This window comes from Chinchilla lanigera, unplaced genomic scaffold, assembly GCF_000276665.1.
Source record: "Chinchilla lanigera isolate Chin_1 unplaced genomic scaffold, ChiLan1.0 scaffold00010, whole genome shotgun sequence".
NCBI lineage: Eukaryota > Metazoa > Chordata > Mammalia > Rodentia > Chinchillidae > Chinchilla > Chinchilla lanigera.
This window is the reverse complement of record NW_004955411.1, coordinates 19,527,352-19,551,776: the sequence shown is the minus strand read 5'-3', so window position 1 is coordinate 19,551,776 and position 24,425 is coordinate 19,527,352.

Sequence of the window (24,425 nt, the reverse complement as noted above, 5' to 3'; positions counted from 1 at the left end):
CAAAAAGACTGTCTGCTTTCTCTTTCTTATTTAATTATCAGATATATTGTTAGGCTGCTTCCAAGAAACTAACTTATCATTTTAATTCAGAAAGAACATACAATTTAAGTAATGTATGACCCTCCTTGAAAAGAAAAATTAAAAAAGATATCGAGAATTTCCAGGATTTTGTTAAAAATAACATGTTTTAGCAAATATCTTTTGGATATCATCATTCATATATCTATTTCTTTATATTTGATGTCACCATGCTAGGGACTGTCAACTTCTAATAAAAAATGCCATACAAATGAATTGTGTTCCATGTTAAACCATCAGGGATGACTTGGAAAAACGCATAATAATGACCATGAAAAAATATGCTTTCTGATTTTAAAAATCAGTCCTGTTTACCAAAATAAAACTTTAATCAACTTCAAAATTAAATTGCCATTTCTTCCTAGGATTTTCTAAGCAATATATATTTGTGCAAACACCTGGCAATGTCTCAGTATCACATCTGGTAGGTGTAGATGAAATTCATTTCACCAGGTCTTTCTAAATTTAGATGTTTGCCAAAGCTTTGATATGACAAGCACTTATTACCGACGGCAGCCATTTATTCTTTGCCAGCTTATAAGTGCTTTCTTCTAGCAGTGGATTGCATTTCCGCTGGCATTTGAAACACTGGCTGCCACATCACTGTGTATTAGAATACATGTGCAGCGAGATTACTATCGGTCCAAAGCAGCCAAATGGGAGTCACAGTTTGCAGAAAGTTATTGAGCTAAATGTCAACAGAGTACTCTTGGCTGTAGGAACAGGGTTCTAACAAGGGAAGGAAGGAAGTACACATTTCTGAAGGGTTGCTTCTCAAGTATTTGATTACAGACAAAAATAGGTTTACTTAAAAGGTTTGTTAAAAGGAGGAAGATAGGAGTCAGACCAGCACGATAACAGAGAAATCTTGTGTTTTCTACTTTGGGCTCTCCCAATAGGCAACTGGAAAATGTTCTGCATTTTTTTTTTTCAAGTGGACGTGTGAGTCAATGGTTATCATGGAAGCTATTTGTGGATGAGACTTTGGTGCTAGGGAGGAAGGGTGATAAGAAAAGGATTTGCTTTCAAGTGATCCTGAGAAATGAATCCAAGATGCTTACTGTTCAGTTGTCTTTCTCAGTATATGTTTTAAAAAGATAAAGCTTCCACAGTTAAAGCACCAGAAGATGAGGGAATTGTTTGTAAGAATTCTGTATGAAACCTGTGGCATGTGGGAACAAATTGTTAAATTGTTAAATAAATATTTCTACCTTTAGCAAGAAGATGAAAAAGAAAGAAACCTTAGAGGCATCCCAGTAATGACCAACTGTACTTTGAAAGAGTTTAATATCAGTTTATCTGCATTCCTGTAAAGAGGTCATTCTTTGTATATATTCCAATCAATCCAACCAAAGAGAGAAGATATTTTTGTCTTATTTATTTTACTTAATTACTTATAAATATTATTATAAACATATTATGATATCAGTACAAGTATGTGTGTACTTGTTTTAGATCCAATTATCTGTAGTTTGGAAATGAAAGGATAAAGATATTTCGTGTGTGGTTCAAAATTGAATTTGATGGAGTTAAAGTAATGCCTACTGGTTTTGGTAGATATGAAATAGCTAGTTAAATAAGATTTGCCTTGACACATAAAATGTAATGCTATCAAAAATTATCGGGCTCACCAGGGAAATTTTATCCATATCCTATGCCAAATAATGAGTCTTGTAAATAATATAACTGTCAATTTAATGAAAATGCCAGTCAAATTTGAGATTTTGAGACAAATTAAATGAAAACACAACTAAATAGACTTCAGTTACATATTGATAATATATTGCTTGGTCAAAACTCATAAATAATTTCAAGTACATAAATTTGTTGCTACAAAGAAAATTAAAAGGTACTAGCAATTGTTTAAAATTTAATTCTTGAAAAATTAATTTATCCAATGTATCCCCAGCTCCATGGACTGCTGAGTCAACTTTACCTAAGAATGACTGTGTCACAAATTCAAATCTTAACTGTCTCAGAATAGTGTAAAGAGCCACTGATGGGATTTTCAATACTAAAGATAATGTAGTTACTTATTAGTTTCAAAGACACAACAGTACAGGTTTTGTTGGGAAATATTTATTTAATAAATTATACATGCTGATTATGTTTTCATTAACTCAAAATTATTCCAGTTCTCAGGCCCAGTTGCAAGAAGATCTCACATTCCTAGAATATAGTTTGTAGGAAAAAGATAATAAATATACTCCTTCCATAGCTACCGGCCTTCATTTATCTCCACCCACTCTTTGAGTCTCTGATTGTGACATCTAGAATTTTTCCTTCGAAGCGGATACCTGCCCCTGCGTTTTGACTCATGTCTGAATTCATTGCATCTTTCCAGTTTTGAGTTTCTCCGATCTTTACAGTTTTCAACATATTCTTCTGTAGTTCCCACTACTCCAGTATTATCAATAATCCTAGTTTTTCTCTATCTCAATGATAATAGAAAGCAAAGCATGGACCACTGCCATCATCACACAAAGAAGAATAGCAACAAAAATTTTTGATTCTTATTTTCTGATTCTAAGCTGTCAAAGGCCTAGACTTCTCTCTCACTCATATTTTTATTATCTGGTCAATCTCAAACCTGTTAAAATGTGGCTTCTCCCTCTTCTACTGCATTTGCTACAAAATCCTTTCTTTTTGCATTTTTATATGAGTAAACTAACCCACTTCCACAATTTCACTGATACCATATATGTATAATATCTATATTATATATGTATATATGTATACATATGCAATAACTTTTTTATTTACACAGTTTTACATATCTATTTGGCTATGTGTAGAAGTTAACTGTATGTTCTAAGTGTGCCTCAACCTAATGGAGGTACAAAACTGAACTCATCCAATTTTTCCCCAAATCTGCTTCTATTCTTGGACTTTCTTTATTAGCTAACAGGCTTTTATTAACTTACACAACCAGTTAGAAAACTCAACCTTAGACTAGACAATTTATTTTATCATACTCCACATATCCCATTAGACTTCAAGTCTTAAATATGTAATATGTTTGACATATCCAATCTTCCCCATCAGTCATCTATACTGAAGCCAAAGTGGCCTTCCTAAAGAGTTCGTACCTCTTTAGGATATAATCTTTTTAGCACTATTCAGTGATTCCATTACCTATCTGCACCTATTAGTACACTATTATGTCTTTAACATTCCTCCATTCTACACACTCATCATTTTCTTATAAATATGAAATACAGCTAATTTTAAATATTGTTCTCAAAACAAGGTGATAGAAAATCAACAATGGTTGTTATATTACATACTGTCATCTTCAAAGTAGTTACTCAGATAACCAGATCTAGGCATGTAAGGTTGATCAAACAATTACACATTAACTGTTCCTTTCAATAAGCCAGTGGAGGAGATGGGGATATAGCTCAGTGGCATAAGCACTTGCCTGGCAAGCCCAAGGGCCTGAGTTCGATTCCCAGTACCAAAAAAAAAAAAAAAAAAAAAAGTCAATAAACCAATAGAAATTAGTAGTACAATTATCTTAGCTATCTTGTATATATATATTTTAAGTAAAAATAAATAAATTAATATTGTTCTGTATCTTAGTAGTTTTTGGATTTAATAAAATTGTCTTAAATTCACATAGCTGTTTTTTATTTGGAAAATAAGTAAAATTACAACTTCTGTAATATCGTTGCTGTGAGGAGTACATGGGATTTGTGTGAAGTGTAGGTCAGGCCTCTTGTGCATGCATTCAATGCTAGCTGTCTGGATTCCATTCTGTAAGGGTGAACTATGCCAGAGGGAGCCTTGGAGCTATGGGGACAAATTCAACTCTGAATTCTGTTCAGCAGAATCAGCAGATTTTCTAAAACTCACTTTTCTCACCTGTGCATGGTAGTAAAGAATCCCAATTTGGATGAGTGTTATGAGAATTAAATGTTTTAGCCAAAATAAACTCTGTACTGATAGACAAAACTACATAAGAATTGCCTATATTCTTGTAGGAATACGGTACTTAATCTGTTTCTCTTTCAATTCTAAGTACTTATTCAAATATATCATCTCACTATTGTTAGATCCCATGGAGGTAACTCCCATAAGCTAATACTAGATAAATTAGCATGATGAGTAGGTCTGAAACATTTTCAGTTCTTTGTTTTATTTCTTTTCCTCTTTTTTAATCAGTGTGACTAAGTAGGGTCAAGAGAAGAAAAGTTAACTAGAAAAATGTTGGTGTGGGGCAGAAAACTTGCGGACTCAAGATAACTGCATCCCTCCTGTGATCAGCTGAGTTAGCGTAGGAGTCTAGTCAGAGTCAAGGCATAAGATGAAACCCTTGGGGAAGCTTTGAAGGTTGAATCATCTTAGAAAGGAAGAGAAAAGTCTCTCATAGAGGTCATAAGGAGTAAAGCTCTGTCTGAATGAAGTTAAAGATTATAGAAGAACTGCGTGCACACGTGTGTGCGTAGACTGTGTAATCTACCTAGGGTCTTCTGATCTATTTTACAGCCTCCATTTTAACCTTTTATAAGATAGTAGTATGTATTGTATACTTGGTTTGCCAATGTGGTACTTGATACATAGTAGAAGTATCTAAATAAATTTCTCACTGACCAGTTACACAGTTACAAAAATAAAATTTCAAGTTATAAGCAAATATATTTCAGTAGGTACAACAGGGCATACTTGCCCTGTGAATGTTTAACTTTTGCTCCTGCCCTATTCATGACCATCTTTGCTATGAGGAGGAACCGGAAGTGTTATATAGGCCTGTGGTGAACTCACCGTAGTCCAGTGCTGACGGTGGGAGGAAAAACGAGCCATGTAACAGCATTTTTCTCCTCTATGAAAGATAAATACTTCTCTTATTTATGCTCACAGAAAAATATTTCTAGGAAGAAAACTCAGTATAAGTTATAATGCCAATCAGAATTACTTTAAAAATTATTTTTTGTATTATTAAATATCACAAGTTCCTAATTGCTGAAACAGACTCCTGCCCACACACCGGATAATAGTCTGCTGTGAAATGTTCAATAGAGAAAAGTCCCGCTGAGATAAGTTCAGCAGAGAATTTACTAGTTCGGTTTCTGTCAGGCACCCCATTGATATAGCTAAAGGAACCACAGAGTATCAATCAAGATTTAGTAGGATACATAAGGAAAATCTAGACATCAGATGAAATCTAGCTGGAACATACACCTACCTTCTCAACCTGTGGGCAGGAATTTGGGACTGAAATTGAAATGTAGAAATTAACTGTTCAGTAGTATCTTTGTAAACATTATAGTTGATTCAAAGAATAAAGTTTGGCAAAAATGTCAACTAAAATCTAAATGATTCCTTTCTAGTTTTTGTTACATTAATTAAACTTTAAGAGAATGCATTTGCCAAAGTTAGTCCAGGCATAGGCTGTGTTGTTGGAAGTTCTAGTGAAGATACTAATCTAGTATTGAGTAATTCTGAATAGAATTAGTCTAGAATAATAGCTAGAATAATGCTGATGTTAATTACTGAGAACCCCAAGGGGAAGCATGTTTAGGCTAGAACTGTCGGTTGTGGACATTCCAGTTTTAGACAAAATCTCATTCCAAAGGTTCTACATTTAGTTACCTAGGTCAGAAGAATTCATTATGGAAATATAGCTTTGTGCCACTGCATGGGAGGAAAGCAGCTATTGAGAAGAAGACATCTTGTACAAGGTAATTTTTTTCCAGTAGACTTGGTGGAAATATAGGACATAGGTGGAATTCATATAGTTTTTAATACAAGTATGTTCTATCACTTACTATGTACAAAGCAAATGATACAATAATAGAGTTGCACCTGTCAATTCCTTTGAAACTTGAATAATTATTACCCACACTGAAGAAAAGATATAATGAATATGCTTTGAATATATCCATTATGTTAAAATACATATTACAGAAAACAGTACTTGTTTAGTGAACAGCTATGATTTGACCATTGGTGCTGATAATCTAGACAACTTTTTCTAGAAAATGGGAAGGTAAAAGGTAAAAGCACATAATAAACCTGGACACATGAGAAACTGGGAAATCATTTGAAGATCAGTATGCCTTTGAATGTAGCAGAACTGTAGAGAAATTATCTATTGCTCATTTTTACATGTGAGAATAAAAGGGGATATTGAAGAACACACAAAAAAGGACCACAATAAATCATTCCTCCTGTAGGCCTTGTACTGTTCCTTTTGTGTTAATCTAGGTTGGGCTTGAGCAAGTTTAAAATAGTAGAATACAGAAGTAGAGCCCTTTGTTTTGAGCCTTCTGCTACCAAAGCCAGGCAGCCTTCACTTTTGTATGTTTTGCAGCATTGAGGTACCTTGTAAGGAATTGTACTGCTTTAAAAAAAAAAAACTTCTTGGGGAAAGTCCTTGAGACTAAGTTAGGAAGGACAGTGGCTCAGTCATCTAAGCAGTCCATGCAAGGTCCATGTGACCATCCCATGTTGACATCTGAGTGCCAAGCATAATGTCCCACAGAAGAACAGAAGTGAACAGCCTTGGTGAAGCAAGTGAACTCACAGAATGGTGACAGATAGCATTGTTATCATTTTATGATACAAGTTTTAGACCTGTATCTTTTTTAGCAACATATAAATGAAGAATAGCATCTAGTTGTAAGAAATTAGAGTCAGAATAGTCATGTGCTAGTTGTATACAATCTTCATCCATATATTTATTTCTTTTGAAGTACTTTCAAGTGGTATAAGACATAGTTCACTAAAAACATATATATAAACAAGAAGTCAGTGCATCTTTAGAAGGAGAAAAAGAAGACAGAAACTGACTTAGAGGTATGTATTTTTTTTTTAATTTAAACTTATGGCATTTGGACCATTTATTGCTTGATAATTTATAACAAATTCCAGATAAAGACAGAGCAGAGCTGTTTTTATGAAGTGATATGTGGCCTGCCCACATGTCTACTCTTTCTTTCACAGAACTATTAAAACCCTATGGAACACTCAAATTGAAACTGCTGTTTGTGAAGACGCAAAGAAATATTTAGACTGGCAAGCTAAGTTAACTTATTTAAACCTGAATCAACAACAAATATTGGTTACCAGAACCCGTCTCCTCTCCCAGAAAGGAAACACAATGCGTACAAATCATCTCCTAATGGAAAGAAAATTCTAAATTTATCTCAGACAAGCCTGAACTGGATCCAATTGCTTAATTATGGGAAGATTTCTGTAACATACAGTCTTTGATAAAGACCGTGATTTAGTCATCTCTAACTTGACAATTACAAATGACTTCAGTGTCCACCAGAGAAGGTATGTCAGTAGTTTAAAACAAAATCTCCCATGCATCTTACAAAAATCTCATAAAGAACAACAGGGCAAACAAAATCACAGAAATTACTTTAGCATAATCATAAAACCAAAAAAAGATTTCAAATTACTTAAGTTAAAATACAAAAGAAAACAATTTCTAGCAGAGCTACGCTTTGAGCTGATGTTACAAACTTTTGTAGACAGGTAAAATGTCTGGAAGCTTATGGAAAAGTTCCTTGGGAGAAAGAGGAAGTCAGTAGAATCTTCTCCCAAAAAATGAACCTCTAAGGTAAATAATAAACTCCAGTGTAAAAAATCCCCGATAAATCAGAGCACTGTCTATCAAAATGGGCTTAATATTTGCTTAGGATGCAATAAATTAGTCTTGATAAGATAATTTTACATTCTGATAAAGAATATAAAATGAAAGGGATAGGCAATTCTATTAGTACAAAAACAAGCTTGACATGATGGCCACAAAATTTGATGTGAAAGACATACCTTGTTTTGGACTGTATGACTAAGTACCATAAAAAGATCATAGTTCTCAAGTTAGCTTATAATTTGTGACAATCAAAATTTAAAAATTTTATTGTGTTTGAGTTTTGGTGTTGTAACCAACTATCTGTGAAAAAGAAGCTATGAGGGAAAACTTATTATTGTAGCAGATACTTAAAGACACAGCAAAAATTTCTCAATTAAAACACAGTAGAGGAACCAGGAGTTTAGTCAGTGGTTCAGTGCTTGCCTGGCAAGTGTGAGGTCTAGAGTTTGATTCCCAGTACCCGCCCAACAAAAAAACAACACAGTAGTAATGACGCTTAAGGGACTGGATAGTGGAATTGGAGTTGTTTAACACAGAAATGGATTTGAGTAAATGGTGAAATTTTGCGTGTGCATGTATACAACGGCTTTTCAAATCACTAAGGTATTAAATGAATTGTTTAGTAAATGAAATAGGGAAAGTGAATAGTTTTTGAAAAATACTAAATCAAACTCAAGCTACACATCACAAATATAAATTTCAGTGGTTTATATATCTAAGTATTTGAAATTTAGTCATCCAAGAATACGAAAAAGTAGTGAAGTCCTTCGTATCTTGGGAAGAAGGAAAACCTTAATGTGGCTAAAAAATTAGATATAATTAAAAATACATTGATGAATTCAACTACAAAAAAGAAATCACCCAGTCAGTTCTACATATTATAAAACCCAAAACAAATAAGTCAACCAATCAAGTCTACGTATTATAAAAGCCAAAATCAAGCATAGGCAAACCAAAATGCAAATGACAGAGAGAAAAAATTCTTGCATCATAAATGTTAATATCAGGAGAATATCCATAAAGTAAAATAAACTTTTAGATTCTGAAGAAAGCAAAAATAAAAACATGACATGAAATGGCCAAAATGTGAACAAATCAGTGAGAACATTTTAAGAGCTTGATAACACATTCTGTTAACAGTGTTATAGAACAATGGGCACTCTCATAGTCTGTTGTTGGAATAAAAATTGACAGCTTTCTAAGGAGAAGAATTTGGGAACATATTGTGTGAGCATTTGCTTTGTAACCCAACAACCGAAATTTGGAGAATTTGTCCTGAGTTAGAAGTTGATATAGACACTTATTGAACATCATGTAAAACTGCCTAATTTTGAAATAATATAAACTGTACATATAGGAGGATGATTACATTATATTAGAATGGGGTACTATGTACATGTAAAACAAGAGGAAAATATCTATGAATGTACAAGGACAGTAAGGACTTAGCAGAGAGCATATGTTCTAATTTATTTGGAGGACAGCATTATTCTAATACCAAAATCAGACAAAGATATTGCAAAAAAAATAAAATTAGAGACCAACATCTCTCATAAACACAGATGCAATAATCCTCAGCAATATATTAGCAAGTCAAATTCAACAACATGGGAAAGGAATTATACACTCTAACCATGTAAACAGTATGGCAAGTGAGTCAGACTGGTACAACAACTAAAGCATAATTAATATAACTCATCAACTGGCCAATAAAATGCTTAAAAAGAGTAATCATAGAAGCAGAAAAAGCATTTGACAAAATTCACCACCCATTTTTAATAAAAAAAAAAAGGCTCAGTAAAGTAGAAAGTAAGAGGAAACACTCTTTACTTGAAAAAGAATATAGAAACCTTGCAGCTAGAATTACCTTTAAATGGAAGAAATTATACTTTTCCACTAAGCTTAGAAAGAAGGCAAGAATGTCCCCTCTCACTATCCTTTTTCCACATTGTACTGAAAGTCCTCGCTAATTCAGTGACACACAAAAGGAAGTAAAGTTGAACAACTTGGAAAAGAAGAAATGAAACGTACTGTTCGGAGATGACCTAATCTTTTTTTTTTTTTTTCTTGTTTTTTTTTTCTGGTACCAGGAATTGAACTCATGATCTTGCACTTGCCAGGCAGGCGCTGTGCTGCTGAGCTAAATCTCCAGCCCCAAGATGACCTAATCTTTCATGTACACTGCCTGAAAGAATCAAAAATTCTTGGAAATAATAAGCATTTACAGCAAGTTTACCAGATAGAAGAAAAATGTACAAAAGCCAACTACTTTTTCAAATGCTAGCAATAAACAACTACAATTTGAAATTAAATCATTATCATTCACATTAGCACCTCTAAAATCAAAGGATTACTTATAAATCTAACAAAATAAGTTTATAAGATGTATATAAAATTATCTATACAATTGTCATGGAGACTGTCAAAGAACTAAATAAATGAGGAATTACATTGGTGGACAGCAAGCCTCAACAAACACTGTCTAGATGTCACTTGTTCGAAATTTAGTCTATGAATACAATGAAATCCCAATCAAAATTTCAGCAAATTATTCTGTTTGGGTTTTTTTGGTTGTTGTGGTTTTGTTTTATTTTTGTTCATTTGTTTGTTTTTACAAACTGGTGACACAAAAAGACTTAGAAGAACCACCACAATATCAGACAAGAAAAAGTTGGAGAACTAACAGTATATGATTTTAAGACTTACTAAAAATCTACAATCATTGAAATTATCGTACTGGTGAAAATAGACAGCTACCTCAACAGGACAGAATGGTGCACAGTTTGGATGTAAATTTCCCCATAAGGTCTACATGTTAAAGATTTGTTTCCCAGTAAGACACTATCAGGAAACTTTCAAAGGTAGGGTCTAGTAGGAGATCTTGAGGTCTTTGTGAGAACGCTATTGAAGAGGATTGTGAGACATTTGTCTCTCTGTCTCTCTATCTGTCTGTCACTCTCTCTGTCTCTCTCTCTGTCTCTGTCTCTCTTTCTCTCTCTTGTCTGTCCATGTGGTGAGCATTTTTGCTGTGCCATGGATTCCTGCCATGATGTGCTGCATCCTACCAAGATGACAGATCAGAGACTGGACCCTCCAATACTATGATCCCAAATAGACCTTTCTTCATTTTAATGTTATTATCACAAGTACTATGTTATAATAGCAGACATATGATTAATACAAAGAACCCAGAAATAGACACACCCAAAAGGTGAACTATCTTTAACCAAGGAGCAAAGGCAGTAAAGTAAAATGCAGCAAAGGAAGTGTTATGAGCTAGTGGTGCTGGAAAATGGTACAGTACAACCAAATGCAAACATGAATTTAAGAGACAGACTACACTTTTCACAAGAGTAACTCAGATGAATCACAGATTTAAATGTAAAATGCAAAATTGTAAGCTTCTCCAACATAATGCAGAAAAGAATCATAAGAAACCTAGTGAATATTAGCATATTTTAGACATAGCACTAATGGTATAATTCATGAATGTGATCATTGGAGGGCTACCCATTGTTAAACTTTAACGTTCTACCCTATGAAGGACAATATTATGAGAAGGAGAGGACAATACAAAGATGGGGAGAAATATTTGCTAGAAACTGATCTGATAAGGAATTACTATCCAAGATATATAGAAAGCTCTTAAAATTTAACAATGAAAAATTTTCAATTAAAAAATGAGCCAAAGACCTTAACAGACAGTTCATGAAAACAGATGTATTCATGGCAAAGAAGTATATAAAATCATGCTCTAAATCAAGAATTGCCCAGTAAATACAAATGAAAGCAGCAGTGAAACACCACTGCATACCTACTATAATGACCAGTATGTAGAATACTCACACCACCAAATGCCAGGTACGTGGAGTATTAGTGTCACTCCACATAATAGCAGCCTCATTCATTGCTGTAGGAAAGCAGGATGGCAGAGCTACTTTGGCAGTTTCCTAACGAAAGCAAATTACTTGTACCATATGATCCAAGCAATTGCACTCAGCATTTACCCAGAACAGTTGAAATCTTATGTCCACACAAAAATCTGGACACAGATGTTTAGAGCACTCTTTTCATAAGTGCCTCATTTCCAAAGCAAACAACATATCCTTCAATAGGTGGATAGATAAACTGTGGAATGTACAGACAATAGATATTATTCAATGCTAAAATGAAATGAGCTATAAAGCCATGAAAGGAATTTTAATTGCCTGTTACTAAATGGAAGAAGCTAAGCTGAAAAGGCTACCTTTTGTGTGATTTTAATTATATGATATTACAGAAAAAGTAAACTAGAATCAGCAAAATGGCCAACACTTGCTTGCATTTGGGAAGGGGGACAGATAAATGGGAAGAAAACATAATATTTAGGACACTGAAAAGATTGCATGATTCTATAATGATGAAGATAATCATTGTACATATACCCAATTCCATAGAGTGTACAAAGTACTAACATTTAAATTTTCCATAAACTACATACATTGAGTGATGTATCAGTAGATGTTAGTCAATTGAACAAATATTCCACTCCAGTAGAGGATATTGCTAATAGGAGAGGCTATAAAAGTGTGGGGCAGGCAGTCTATAAGAAAGAATAATTAATATAGGTGGAAATGAATATACATGGAAATAGGTAGTATGGGAGAAGAGGAAGAAAGAGCACTTCTAAAAGATAAGATATGTAAGAAGGGAAAAAGATGGAGTCCAGAGATTTCATTGCACTCATCGTTTCTTTTTTTTGTTTGTTTGTTTTTTTTGTTTGTTTGTTTTTCTCTGGTACCGGGAACCGAAACTCTCGACCTTGTGCTTGCCAGGCAGGTGCTTTGCCGCTAAGCTAAATCCCCAGCCCCTTGCACACATAGTGTCTGTCTACATCTCTTTGCCCATAATTAGACATATAGCCATATCTCATTTATGGTGGCTGAAACGTGTAGTTTCAATGTCCAAGGTATTTGTCCAAGGTGTGCTGTGCCAAAATGGAAAAGGAGAATGAATACTGGGAATAAGCAGTAATGTGTACCTCATCTTTTATCCTACAAAGCAGAACCTTGAGTAGAAGTGTTTAAAAATTTCAAACTGAAAAAGCAAGTAAAACCAAAAATTCACTTTTGAATTTGCAAAAAGATTATCAATCCTAGAATAAGACACAGAAAAAGAAAATGTGAAGAAAACAAGTAAACATCACAATGTTTGAAAATTCCTTTAACTCCTATAACTATTTGGTTTAATGGCTTACTGAAATTTAGGAATCTTAAAATAACTCCTTTTTAAATAGTCTCTTCTTTGGGTTTCACTTTAATTAAGCTTATCACTAGTTCCCAAATTCCAAGATGTTTCAGGAAAACTTTGCAAAGGGGAAAATCAAGGACTCCCACCTGTGAATCAGCTCCATAAAAGTACAACACTTGGTATCATTCCGATTGAGTTCACATTAACAAGTGTTTTTATATGCATCATGCTGATCATGTAAATATGTAGCTAGCTTTCTCATGAAAAGGAATAAAGAAAGCACACAAATTGTAACTGATTAAATGCAACTGCAATCTACAGAGCTAGTCTTTCTTGGGGGGATGAGAGAGACTGCATATTATGTCTACATGAATATAAAATAAACTTTCACTTAATTAGAGATTATTTTTCCCTATGAAGGGAACTATTAAAAGCCTAGAGGGGAGATTTTGTTTTTTAGTGTTGGTCTTTTCCTTGGGTAGGATTGGTAATCATGCAGGCATTATCTGACTGTTGCCAGGTACATTTCCTCAATTCAACAAATACTTAACCCTTATTTTGCACATGGCATCATTATTGTACATTACCATTTTATTTAATGGAAAAAAGGATACAAACAACTTTCAGTTTTAAGTGAAACTAATTTCTCAGATTCAGAAATAAAACAGAAGAGGATTTTTGTTCTCCCACAAGTGAAGCAACTTTTAACATAGGGTCAAAGACCTAATACATTAAAAAAAAAAAAAAAAAAAAAAAAAAAAAAAGCTAAATTTTATGTCATATCCTCTCCCTTCCAACAGGAGGGAGAAGGAAAAATAGAAGTTCCTGCCTTTAAAGAAGTGTTGGAACTTAGCATTTTTTATTTCAAGGACATTAAGGTTCACCCAGAAAATTGGAAGGGTTTGTATGTACTGTTCTCAAAAACTGAAATCCTTCTTATAAAACTAGAAAAAGAAAGAATTCAATGCCCATGAAATTTATATAAATAGTGAGCATTTATAACTGGTCCTCAAACAAATATGACTTACCAATGTTAAAACTTAATGTCATAGCTATGTGTCTTAAGTATTATTTGAAATTAAACATTTGCATCTAAATACATAGTAATGTAAGGAGTTTTATCTGAGGTATATAGATTTAAATTATTAAGGGTCTAGCTGTCTGCTTGAGTCCCATCCAGCAGAGATCAGTGGTCTGATTGAATGTAGTTCAATATCTGATTCACTTTAGAGATTATGTTAAATCAAAGATCTTTTTGGCTTGCTTAAGGGTGGAGCATGATTGATTCTTAGGGTTTGTCAGGATGCAGTTTATATTTGATGCCATAGTTACTGTAGTTGTCAATTGACTTTATATGTATGCAAATATCTGGATTGCCTTGGGGTCATAAAAATACTATGGTCCATTCCTGAAGAATTGAATACAGGCCAAAATAAGCTGCAAACTCCTTTTCTAAATAAATGGAGGTAGCTGAATCCTTGGCCAGAGGCAAAAGTGAATAATTAGCCATGCCCAGATATCTCTGGAAATCAGATATTAATTGAAGAGGTTTCCACATAGCAGCAACAAAGCTACCAACTGTAATCAACAGGCAAACCTCTGTATAGAAAATAAACAAACAAAAAATAGACACATGAGTAGAAAAGGCAAAAAGACGTTTCCAAAATGATATCGTTGGAGGCAACAAAATGGATCAGTAAAGTGCTTGGTGAATTCAAAGACAATATAATCAAACAGATAATGATCCTAATGAAAAATGAATCTCAAGAAGACACTAGAAAAGAATTCGAATTCAGAAAAATATTCCAAAGAGAATCAAGGGGATTAAAACTATGACTGAAGAAGTGTGCAGTGGAAGTGACCGATGTGAGGCCAGAGGACTGTGGTATGGTTGGTGATCAATTAATGACAGGTAACGTAAACACGAAAAATGGACCCAAAAGCTGCCATGTGCTACAAAGAAAATTAATCAAAATTAATTGGAATTAGTGAAAAATCAGAAGACAGTACCAAGAAACTTTCCAAATATGGAAGAAGAATGCAACATTCTTTTGTAGGTATAAAGAACCTCCAAAAGCCATTTTGGAGGTATAAAGAACCTCCAAAAGCCATGATCAGAAAATAAAACATATCATAATCAAAATATCAGAAATCCAGCACAAGAACAGACTCTTAAAAGCTGCTAGAGAAAATCAACAAGTTACTTCTAAAGGAAAACTCATAGGAATTACAGCAGACTTCTCAACACAAACCTTTAAGACAAGGAGAGTTTAAAGTGAAGTGTTTCAAGCTCTAAAACAAACCACTTTCAGTGTAGGCTGATATATCCTATAAAATTATCTTTCAAAATTGATGAAAAAATCTGATATTTCCATGATATAGACCACCTAAAGAAATTCATGAACACCAAATCAACACTCCAAAAAATTCTCAAGTATAGCCTAGAGAGTATGTCAAAATGTCCAGTGAGAGCAGAGCACTAGGTAGAGTGAACAATTAAGTAGAAGGTAAAGAAAGTAAATCAGCAGCAGGAAAATAATGACAGGAGTACGTCAATACATCTCATCTATAACTATCAGTGTGAATGATCTCAATTCCTCAATGAGAACACAAATTAGGAGAATGGGTCAAAGAACAAAATCTAACGGTATGCTGCACACAGGAAATACACTTATCTTAGAAAGAAATTCATGAACTAAAAATGAGAGGATGAAAAACAGTATTCTATGAAATAGGATCCAGAAAACAAGCAGGATTAGCTATCTTATTTTCAGTCAGGGTAAACTTTAAACCAAAACAGAAAAAGAAAAAAAAGACACTACATATTGGTGAACAGAATTATTCAACAGAAGTAACAATTATAGACATATATGCATCAAACAACAACATCCAACTTCATGAAGCAAACACTACAGAACATAAAAGATCAAATAAGCATCAATGCAGTTATAGTGGGAGGCACTGCCAAATTCTATAAGAATTTCTGGGGAAGTTTAACAGCAATGTTCCTCAAACTCTTTTAGAGTGAAAGGGCAGGCATACTCCCAATGTCATTCTTGGAAGATAGACATCCCCAAACCAGACAAGAATCCAACAAATACAGAGAAGTACAGGCCAATCTCTCTAGAGAAAATAGATTCTAAAATACTCAAAAAAAAATATGCAAACAGAATGCAACAAATTATCAAAATGATCATATACCATAGCGAAGTAGGCTTCACCTCAGAAAATGCAAAGACAGTTCAATATCCAGTTTATCTCTTCTTTCCTTTAAAAAAAATGTTTCTTTTAATAGAATTTGAAACATGATGACTTTCAGAAAGTTCCTGTAAGAGCTACCCTCCAAAATCAATATGAGATATTATTTGATTTCTTGACAATACCCATCCTTATTCAACCAAGTTATTCCCCATTGAATCAGCCAGTGCTTACTAAAGAAACAGATTTAATGCAAGATATACAAATATAGAAGAATGTACAAGATTGGTTTACAATAGCTACCCACAGAGTAAGAAAGGACTATCTGTGCATTGAAGACCTGAGGTTCCAATCTAAGACCTGGAGCTCACTGTACTGTCCCATGTAAGTCCATGTAAGGAGGGTGAAAGTCTTTGCTGGAAGGCTAAAGACAATGTCCTAGGTGAAGGCAAAGACTGGAGCTTCACTGAAGAAGCAAATGTAGCACCCTTCTCTATTTCTGTGTTATATTATTCTGGTGACAATCCTCTCTAGGGTGGGTCTTCTACATCCAGAAATATCTTGAGTCAATTTAGTTGGGTATTTTTTGCTCAAGTTGATGCAATCAGTTAACTATCACATCCATCTAGGAAACTTGTATTTCCTTTTTTCTTGCCTAATTGCTTTGGCTATTATCTTGAGAACTATATTGAACAGTAGTGGTGAGAGTGAAAAATGCTTATTTTTTCATACAAGATAAACCATGCAATTCAGTTACATTTACTTAAGCATGTTTTATTGGCTAGTATGTGACCTATTTTGGAGAAAATTCCTTTTGCTTCTAAGAAGAATGTGTATTCTCTTGTAATTCAGTAGACATTTATTAAGTCTTTATGTCCAAAGGTTTGGTTCAACTTTGATATTTCTTTGTTGATATTTTGTCTAGATGATCTCTATGTGACAGTGGGTTACTGAGGTTCCCTATTTAATTATGTTGATGTTTACCTGATCTTTTATATCCAGTAGTGCTTGTTTTATGAAGTTGGGAGTACTGCTGTTAAGTGCATGTATGTTTATAATTATTACCCCTTCTTATTCATTCTTACTGTGAATCATCTTTTGACAACATATAGCAGCAATTAATGAACAATTTATTATTCCCAATGGCTTTTAATATAATGCTAATTCCAAGCTTAATGGGAATTATGTATGGTTCTAAACACCTTTGAATGAAGTTTATTCATATTAACCTAAGTGTTGGGAAATTAAAAGTAGATTTCATCGTTTGAATGGCTATAAAATGAATACTGTTGGTGTTAGTGAGAATGAGCTTAATTAAGCAATGGCATACAGTTAGGCCTATTTTATTGGTATGTGCACTTCATAAATATTTATTGAATACTTATTTTGTGTTTAGCACTACACCTTTATCTATTCTTGTTTTTATAGTCAAGGGTTGAATATAACAGAATTGTTACATTCAAGTCAGGGTTGTTATATTCAACAAGTTGTTATATTCAAGTTTTTATAGTCAAGGGTTGAATATAACAGAATTGTTACATTCAAGTCAGGGTTGTTATATTCAACAAGTTGTTATATTCAAGTTTTTATAGTCAAGGGTTGAAGTTTAGCTGTGATCATCACAAGTCACTGAATTTTTCTGTTTTCATATGTTCTGATATTCCTTTGTTCATTTTCGTTTTTACCTATATCATCAATAAATCAACGCATACCCTGACAGAAAATATTTGAAATAAGTAGAAGTGATTAAATTAGCTGTTCTGACTTCAAAGATTCATTTAATTTGTTGAAAAGATAAACAAAATGATAAGGTACACAATTAAATGCTAAATTCACTAAGTAACATGAAGTTTAAACATAGGAATGAATAGTGTACATTAGAAGCATTGCTGGCATTTTCAAATATCTGAAGAAATTTGGGAATGAATTCGAGGGTGGGTAGGTTTTAGACAGGAAGAAACAGATCGAGAGTTGCATTTTAGTTTGAGTCGACACATTCCATTAAAGAGTTGAAAAGATTGTATATTAGTGTAGGGTACTGAGAAAATAACTTTCCTCAAGAAGAGAGTTCACATAAGAACAGTATGGTTTGCTGTATTTATTCCTCAATAGAGAAATCTGTCCTGAGCAACTACTGTTAATCAGGTGGTGTTCAAGCTTCTTGAGATAAACAAATAAAAATAATGTTCCAGCAAAAGAAAGTTGGTTGAACAACTGATGGAACTTTAGTACTGTGGAAGAAATAAGACTGTCTGAATACTCCGGGTAGGAGCAGATTATGCAATCCATTGCTCCCAAAATATATCCTGGCTGCTGCTCCCGTAGTGTGATTATTAAAGACATTGTGACAGTTTCTGAATACAGACTCATCACTTGCTCAGCTCATATTCTTCATTTCTTACCACTTTTTCCTGAAAATTTTTTTGAAAGGCAAGCATAAAATAGCTTGATTTCTCTCATAGTTTATACATTGATGAATTTGAAGTTGTTTTAATCTTCTACCATTCAGTATTCCTTCTCCTTAGCACCAGCTGCCATAGGGCTCAAGGATGATGCAGAGGTGGATGAAGGGAAACACTCCAGATTCATTAAAACTGAGTCTGCCATACCAGTGCCACCTACTCTTCCTCCATGTCTAAACAGGAGCCTCCATGTTTATTATGTTTGTAAGAAAACAGAAATGTGAGTTAACATTGGGAACAAGAATGTTTAATAGATCAACAGTTGTATAAACGTAGGTGGAGAGGCTCTCAGTTCTAGCCAAACTATTTCGTTTTTCAGTCTTTTTCTAATTGTTTTCCTTGATAATAAGACTGCCTGTTTTCTTTCCTCTATAACTTTTCTCTACCTGCTGAGTATTTCTGTGCTGTTAAAAAACAGGAATTAAAAGAAGGGGTAGGCTTCTTTTCTGAACCATGGAGGGCACTAAACAGAGGAAAAAGAAGGCACTAATTTTGTCAGAAATCTTGCAGAAAGCTAGAGAATCTCACAAGACTGAGGATCAAGTGGTTCAGAAAGAAGTTTGCCCATACGATAGTTTGAAAGGAAAGAAAGAAGCTAGTCTATAAGAAATCTAAACACACTCCTAGGAATGTAATCATATGTACAGAAGTAAGATTTGAATGGCAATTATAGCAAGAAAAGCTGACATTTATTTACCAGCCAAACTCAAATTGACACTTTTACCACTATCAGAGGTACCACTATCAGGAACCGCAAGGTCTGAATGGTGTCACAACTTTACCTGTGCCGGATATTCAGTGCCATCTTTGTTATTATGTAAAAAGTTGGGAGCTAGCCTCAGAACAGACCAGATCAATAGCCTTATTAGATGGAAGGATTAAGGTGTTTACCTTGGTATTTTTGCAATCTGGTCAGTTAATAAGCAATGACTGCTCCCAAATTGACAATCAGGTAAAGGAATTGGGACATATGTTCACACAGGGAAGGAGACCATCTACTGTCGGTCCACTAGAATGACACAGCTATGACACTGTGTGTAATTTACACATCGATGAATTTAACAGACTTGGGGGGAAGGGGAAGAGTTGAGGTCTGGCCATCATTTGGTGGAAAATTCAGCTTACGGTCAGTCCATGTCAGGGACTCTATCAGACAGTCACTCTTACTGAATAAACCACATGCCACAATATTTAATCAGGTAAACAGTAAGGGGCTTATAAGATAAATTAAACTTTGCCAGCTTCAGCACAGTATTAATTACCTTAGTCACATAGATAATCATTTTCTATTTTGATATTGGTCTTCAAAGCAAAACTTTCTTCAGTAAGAAAAGAGAGGCTTTGATCTTTCATAGGCTTTATCGCTGAAAAGTAAAACTGCAGTTTAAAGAGAGACAATATGGCTCACTTGGTTTATTCTTATGAATAGAAAGTTAGTATATTCTTCCCGAAGAAGAATCAAGCTAACATTCATTACTCCTGAGCATTAAGAGACCATGTTAGAGTTGCGAGCTTTAGCCAATAAACCCAAACAAAAACAAACAAGAAGAAAATGAATGAAATCACATTCCAGTTTGGCTTTAAAAGACACGTCAAAACACACATATATACCTATACACAGTACACATCTGAACATTTCATATATTTAGTATAATTATGTTTCATGTAACATTTGGGATAACTTTACTTCATTCATTTTTTTCTTGTTAGTATAAGATTATGATTTATCCATATATCCTGTATTTTTTCTAGCAACTCCATTCCAACATTTGATATTCAGTACTCTAGGTTTAGAAGTAGAATTTTATTTGGACATTGAGAATAGATCAAGTCAGGAGGAGTGGGGAGGGACTCACTATAACGACCCCCCCATACCCATGCATTCAATTGCAATGTACGTATTTTTTAAGATGCGAAACATAATAATAACAGGAATCCATTTCTTGAATTTGACTTGCCATTGCAATCTACTAATATGCCCACTACTGCAGGTATGGCCTAGCTTCTGTAAGTCCTTACCTTGAATTTCTGAGACTGTTTTCTGAGTCTTTTCAGTATCTTTCATTTATTTATATTCATTTATTTATATGTTCATTCAATAAGTATTTACAAAGTGTCTGCTAAGTACTGACACTATTCTATGCTATAAAGAATGAAAGGAAAGCCATTATACTAACGAGAAGACAAATAAGAAAAATAGAAGGTTCAGCTGATGGTGAAAATAAGACTGGAAAAAAATGGGGTGTGTTTTTGGGAGGTGCAATTTTAACGTAAGATCCATGAAAGTTTTCCTGGCAGGTAACACTTACACAAAACCCAAAAGGAGGGAAGGAAGGTAGCCATGTGCTCCCTGGGAGAATATTTCAAGTTAGGGAAAGAATAAATATAAGATTCTGCACCAAAGAAATTTTGCAGCAAGTAGAGTTTGCACAAGAAAATGAAGTCACTGTAAGTAATTTGGCCTTTGATTTAGGTGGAAAATCATTGTGATTTTCGATAGACATGGAATATTACCTTATTTAACTTATGAGAATTATTTTACTGACCATCCCTCCTACAGTGTTAGGAGATGCTTCATGAAACCAGGCGGGATAGGTTGGTGTTGATGTCTGGAAACAAGTGATAACGTTAGTAGAAATGAAAAGTATTTCTGAATAAATTTTGAAACTAAATCCATATGATTTACTAAAGGATTTGTATTTAGAAGAGAAAAATGGAAGAATTGAGGGTGATCTCAAGATTATTGCTGGACACGTTGTAAGGATAGATTTGTTCTTTAGCAAATAGTGAAGATTGAGAGAAAAGGAAAATGTTTCAGGGTGAATCATAGCAATCTGGCATTGAGTGTATTAATTTTGGTGTTATTTTTCCAAGTGAAGTGGCCTATGAGCTTGGAAAACAGTAGAGGACTGGGCTGGCAGTGTGAGATTCAGATTCCTCAGTGTATGTACAGCCTATTAAGCTCTGAGAGTGACTGAGCTCAGTACATGGACGGAGTGTACAGGGGACAGTGAGTGGACGCTGCGTTACGCTAACGTTAGACTTAGAACCTGGGAGATGAATCCCAGTGATACTCACAGGTAAGAAGGAAACCAGGAAAATATTGTGTCCTGGAAGAGTAACAAAGAAATGCTTCTTGAAGAAAAGGGAGGAGAATTGGTACAAGTGTGACCACTAGACTTTAAAAAAAAATAGAAAGTGCCACAAAGTGTACCAATCTTGATGTCATGGCTGGTGTATAGTTTGAATATGGCTTGTATCCTCTGAAACTCTTGTGAAAATCTGATTGGCATTGTTGTGGCTATGGCGGTGGATCTTTAAAAATTAAGTCACGGAGAGGGATTAGTGCTTCTTTTGTGTAAATGGGTTGATTCTCCTGGTAGTGGATGAATTCCCATGCTTGTAGGGTGGGATTTGCTACTGAGAGAGTGAATTCTTGTAAAGTGAGGGTGCCCTTGTGTGATGTCTTTGGGAAGTACCTGTGCATTGGTTCTGTATCACCGTCACAAGAACTGCTGCCACCTCATGTCATTCACCATGCAATTCTGCATCAAGGGGCTCGGCCAGATTCAACCACTTCTAGCCTCTAGCATCAACAGCCAAATAAATTCCATTCCTCTGTAGATTACCCAGAATCAGATTTTTGTGTTAGCAATGGAAAGCAAACTAAAACATGTAGGCTTGGCGAAAATAATTTCAAGACCCACAGCTATAGGGACGGTGGAAGTGTGCATAATGTGAAGTGAGGAGAGGGACTGAAGAAAGCTGGCTCTCACTGGGTCACAACTCCAGGGAGAAGTTTTACTGCAAAGGGGAGCAAAGATTTGGTTCAAGAACTGCTAGGGAGATCTGGGGCTGGGGGTGCAATTCTCCCAGCACTTGGGAGGCTGAGGCACAAAGATTACTGTGAGTTGGATGAAGCGTAGGCAAGAGAGAGAGACTGTCTGAAAAACAAAACTCAAGGTAAAGTAGGTGATGGGATTACTAGTAGATGTAGAGATTGTTCTTTTCTACAAATGCGAATGCTAAGACATTTTCATTCCCTTTATTCAGTTTTGAGGGTGTGTCTTCCTAAAGCTCAGTAATGCTGATTCACTAATGTGTCCATGGAACAAGATTGGAAGGAAAACTTCAGGCTGCACAGACTATCAATTTAGCAGACTGTAGAGAATTTCTTGCATTTTCATGCAACTGATGAATTAATGTTAGAGTATTTTGTACAAATGTACAAAATGAGTATGAAATGAAAATACATACAAAATGAAAATACTTAATGAATAAGTATCTTAAAATTAGTTTATTTGATTGATAAAACTCTTCTAAGGCTTTAGTCTTGACATTCATTTAAAATCGGTGAACTCAAGCTATTTTCATAAGGCCTGGGTCATTATGCATGTTGTCATGACTAATTCGGATAAAATAGAGACATGTTTTGCTGTCTATCTCTAGAGTAACACTTCAGCTCTGTTCTGGCCCCACTCCCAAGATCTCTCGTGGCTTTGCCACCTCTGAACAAATTGCGAGAAAATCAACAGGCTAATTTTAGTCTTGCCTCAAAGGAAAGTGAGTGAGAGCCAGGATTGGCAGCGGTAGGGTCATGACTGAGAGAGGGAGCTCACCTCAGCCAAGCCTTCACTTTCCCTAAGAATATTAACAGCTAAGCCAAGGACTCAGCAGATGGAAAGTGGCCAGAGAGAAGAAAACAAGAGAAGGACTTTGAGAGAGATGATTGAAGACGGCCAAAAGCTAACTGCTCACTTTGTCGATACGGCTTTAAAGGACTCATTGTGTATTCCATTTAAATTTGGCATCTCCATATTTGCAAGTTTTCCCTGGAACTACAGCTTGATTAGCCCTTCCTCTTCAGTTTGGGAGAAGGAATTAGAATAGGACCCTAGTTATCATAAACCTAATGCACAACTCCTCACACACATGCCCTTATAGGCGCACACTCCACTAATTAATTCCCCTGCCTGCCAGGCCTGGTGTTGGCACGATGATTATTCTGAGTCTCGGTGTGTGAGGGTCCTGTTCAGAATTCCACCACAATGGTAGGATGGGGTGGTGATGCACACCTTGGGTTCATCTTATCAAATGTATATTTTTAAAGCTAATGAAAAATAAATGCAATCATTTGTCCAAAGGTTAATATGTAAGTTTTCTTTTTCTTCAGTGAAGAGGAATTTGCTTGGGTTGTCCATGTGAGGTGGAAAAGAATATCTCAAAGTCAAATAAGCAAATGTGAGATTTACTTCAAATCTGGATTCTCAGGCATATTTTGTACCTAGGTAGTCAACAGTAGAATGAAGCTTAAATGAATTTGTTATGTCTTTATAATGCAGCAAGTGGAAATGATGAACATATCATATTAAGGGAAAGTAGCAGAGTGTGAATTTTCATCTTACTATATCTTTAAATCAGGTAAAAGTTTGCACACAAAAAGGGAAGACTAGTCTAAAAGTATCTAGTTGTTACCCCATGTGGAAATCTAAGCATGGAATGTTTTATCATTGTTCAAATTTCTATTGTTGGAGGCTGTACTATATATTTTATTGAAAAAAATATACATGAAACAGAATAAGTTAAAGAAACTTTTATTGGATTGGGAACTGACTATCACTAAAATTCTTTTTTAATCTGCTTTGGAGAGCAGACCCAACTAATAACCCGTTAATACATAATGTCCTTCAACTCTAAACAAGCAAAAGTGACCCACACTGGTGTGCAGGTTTTATGTAACTGAGCAGATGTCTAAAGCAGCTGACAAGACAGAATGTGCCGCACAGCAGATAACAATACCAGAGCACGCTGTTTAGAAACGTCTTGTCTCACTCTGCTCTGCCAGCAAGTTC